This window comes from Rhinopithecus bieti, unplaced genomic scaffold (genome assembly GCF_001698545.2).
Source record: "Rhinopithecus bieti isolate Rb0 unplaced genomic scaffold, ASM169854v2 scaffold_72735, whole genome shotgun sequence".
Lineage (NCBI taxonomy): Eukaryota > Metazoa > Chordata > Mammalia > Primates > Cercopithecidae > Rhinopithecus > Rhinopithecus bieti.
The window spans coordinates 395,293-398,722 of NW_016827539.1; the positions used below are offsets into that span (position 1 = coordinate 395,293).

At 53.7% G+C, this 3,430-nt stretch overlaps 1 long non-coding RNA gene across 1 annotated transcript; it reads right to left on the bottom strand.

Moving 5' to 3' along the window:
• Positions 1-267: 267 nt before the first annotated feature.
• On the bottom strand, positions 268-3,015 carry LOC108523328 (uncharacterized). Its single transcript, XR_001883792.1, has 3 exons — positions 2,841-3,015; positions 1,458-1,737; positions 268-526 (listed from the first exon to the last, which is right to left on the bottom strand). It is a non-coding gene; the product is annotated as an uncharacterized LOC108523328 (long non-coding RNA).
• Between the last annotated feature and the right edge of the window lie 415 nt (positions 3,016-3,430).

The window sequence follows — 3,430 nt, forward strand, 5'->3', positions numbered from 1 at the left end:
CACCCGGCTAGTTTTTTGTATTTTTCAGTAGAGACGGGGTTTCACCGTGTTAACCAGGATGGTCTCTATCTCCTGACCTCGTAATCCGCCCGTCTCGGCCTCCCAAAGTGCTGGGATTACAGGCTTGAGCCACCGCGCCTGGCCACGATTAATTTTAATAATACGATTTAGTTAAGTCGTTATATCCAAAATGTTATTATTTCAACAAACACAGAAAATTGTTAATAACTTGCCGCACATTCTTTTATCTCACAGAAGTCTTCAAAATCCAGTGTGCATTTTACAGTGAGAGCACGTCTGAGCTCCGCCTCGCCCCATTTAAAGCACTCAAGAGCCATCTGTGGCTTTGGGGCGGTTCTGGGACCTCAGAGTTGTGGTGTTTCCTGCAGGGAAAGAATATTGTGGCTGCTGGAGGGCGGAGGAAGAATAACAATAGGCGAAGTGCAGGGCACTGGGGTCTCTTAGGGCCTCGCCTTTCCCGTGGAGAACACAGCTGCTTGCTGAAATAATTAGGAGTCCAAAACCTCTGCAGGGAAGAAGGGGAGATGGGAAATGAGGAAGGAGCCCCGGGGGACACCCGGGAAGGGAGAAAATGAGCTGGGGCAGCTTGATTTGCAGCAAATTTATGATTTTAAAGGCCCGGCAAGGTCGGGCACGGTGGCTCACTCTTGTAATCCCAGCACTTTGAGAGGCCAAGGCAGGCAGATGACCTGAGGCCAGGAGTTCAAGACCAGCCTGGCCAACATGGTGAAAACCCTGTCTCTATTCAAAATACAAAAGTAGCTGGGCATGGTGGCGGGTGCCTGTACTCACAGCTACTCGAGAGGCTGAGGCAGGAGAATTGCTTGAACCCAGGAGGCAGAGATAGCAGTGAGCTGAGATGGCACCACTGCACTCCAGCCTGGTGACAGAGCGAGACTCCGTCTCAAAAAAAAAAAAAAAAAAAAAAAAAAAAAAAAAAAAAAGACCTGCCCAGAAGGTAGGTCACTCCCAGTTTCCCAGTCAGCAGAATTTTTGTTGATTTGGGATTTGGGAGGGTGAGCACTTAGAACCACAGTCCAGGCCAGTGCAGTGGCTCACACCTCTAATCCCAGCACTTTGGGAGGCTGAGGTGGAAAGATCACTTGAGCCTAGGAGTTTGAGACCAGCCTGGGCAACATAGTGAGATCTCTACAAATTTTTTAAAATTAGCTGGACATGGTGGTACATGCCTGTAGTCCCAGCTACTTAGGAGGCTGAGGCAGGATGATCACTTGAGCACAGGTGGTTGAGGCTGCAGTGAGCCATGATCACACCACTGCACTCCAGTCTGGATGACAGAGCCAGACCCTGTCTCAAACACACACACACACACACACACAGAACCACGTTCCAGCTGCAAAGACTGCACAGCGCTGGGAAAATATTTTGGTCTCTGTACAGGCCACAAAAAAAGAGAGAGAGAGGGTTGAACCTACCTCCACCGTTTGTCCTGGGGGTGGTCCCAGCATGGCTTGTTCAGGACCATCTTGGCCCTGCTCTGAGACCCCTGTAAGGAGTGAGGCCCTTCTAACTGGTTAAGCACCTTAGTTTTCTTACTGCAAGGTAGTGCCAAAGCATATGATTCTGAATAACTCCCAGCATAAGCTGGGTGCAATGGCTCACATCTGTAGTTCCAGTTCCGTGAGAGGCTGAGCCATTGGCTCACTTGAGCCCAGAAGTGGGAGTCCAGACTGAGCAAATATCAAGACTCTGTTTCTAAGAAGAAAAAACAAGCAGACACACAACATAAAATATTTGCATGTCAGTTCCTTCTCAAAGGACCTTGAACTTTCTGTTTTGTGATTCTCTCTGAAAGCTCTATTGCCAGTAGCAATCTTCAAGGTGACTGCTTAAAGAGTGGCAGTACATCCCTCTCTAGTATTTACATATTATTGATTCCAGCAAGACCTGCAGAGAGTTCCCTGTTTGGGGCAATCCCCTTTGCAAGTGTAGAATTGTGTACTGCAGGGAAAGCCAGGGCACTGGGCACCCCTGAGACATAATAGAGTTTCCACAGAGCCAAATGCTTGTAGGATGCTCATTTGGGCAATTCTGTTATTACTTAGAAATAAATTATTAAGAAGGAAGTAGGGCTGGGTACAGTGGCCCACACCTGTAATCCCAGCACTCTGAGAGGCGGGAAAATCGCTTGAGCCCAGGAGTTTGAGACCAACCTGGGCAACACAGTGAGACCTTGTCACTACAAAAATTTTTGAAAAATTAGCTGGGTGTCTGGGCACGGTGGCTCACGCCTGTAATCCCAGTACTTTGGGAGGCTGAGGCGGGTGGATCACCTAAGGTCAGGAGTTCGAGACCAGCCTGGCCAACCTGGTGAAACCCCATCTCTACTAAAAACAGAAAAATGCCGGGCACGGTGGCTCAAGCCTGTAATCCCAGCACTTTGGGAGGCCGAGACGGGCGGATCACGAGGTCAGGAGATCGAGACCATCCTGGTTAACACGGTGAAACCCCGTCTCTACTAAAAAATGCGAAAACTAGCCGGGCGAGGTGGCGGGCGCCTGTAGTCCCAGCTACTCGGGAGGCTGAGGCAGGAGAATGGCGTAAACCCGGAAGGCGGAGCTTGCAGTGAGCTGAGATCCGGCCACTGCACTCCAGCCCGGGCGACAGAGCCAGACTCCATCTCAAAAAAAAAAAAAAAAAAAAAGATATATGTCACCCATACAGAGGGGGCAAGTCCCAGGTAGACCATATAGTATAGTCCCATTTTTGAAACAAAACCAAACACCCGAGGCAGGGGAGTGTGAGGCCGACCCTCGGCCGGGGAGGCTGGACCCGGGCGCCCTGGCGGGGGTTGGCACCTCATGGATCGGGATCCCAACCCTGGAGGTTGGACTCTTCCTTCTTAAGACACCCCGGTCCCAGGCATGGAGGAGGCCTCGGCGCTCCCCCATGGAGACCCTCGACCAGGCAGCCTCAGTTTCCCCACGGGCGGAAGCCGACTCGAGGCTAGGGTGCCCTCGCCGCGTGCTCCTAGCGGCGATTGCCCCTGCGCCCCGGGCGGGACAGGTGGGGCTCCGCGAGAAGGCCCAGCAAGCCGGAAGTTGCAATGGCGCAGCCGGACGGAAAACGCGGGGACACCGGCCAGGGTCGGCCGCGTTAGGGTGACCCTCCCCGCTCAGTAGAGCTGCTGATCCGGGACGCGGCACAGAGCGCGCAGGTGAGGGCGGCGGGGAGGGTAGGGGACGGGGAGGGGGCGGGGCCACGGGGATGCGGCCAATCAGCGACGTCTCCCGTGGGCGGGGGGGGGCCGTTGCTTGGGCGACTTGCTCCAGCGTCTGTGTTCCGTGAACTGAGCAGCTGGGCGGTGCGGACCAGCTGGGCGGTGCCGACAGGTGCACTTGGGGCTCCTGGGCCTCCTGCGGCCGCGTCGGTTTCGGGGACCAGGTAG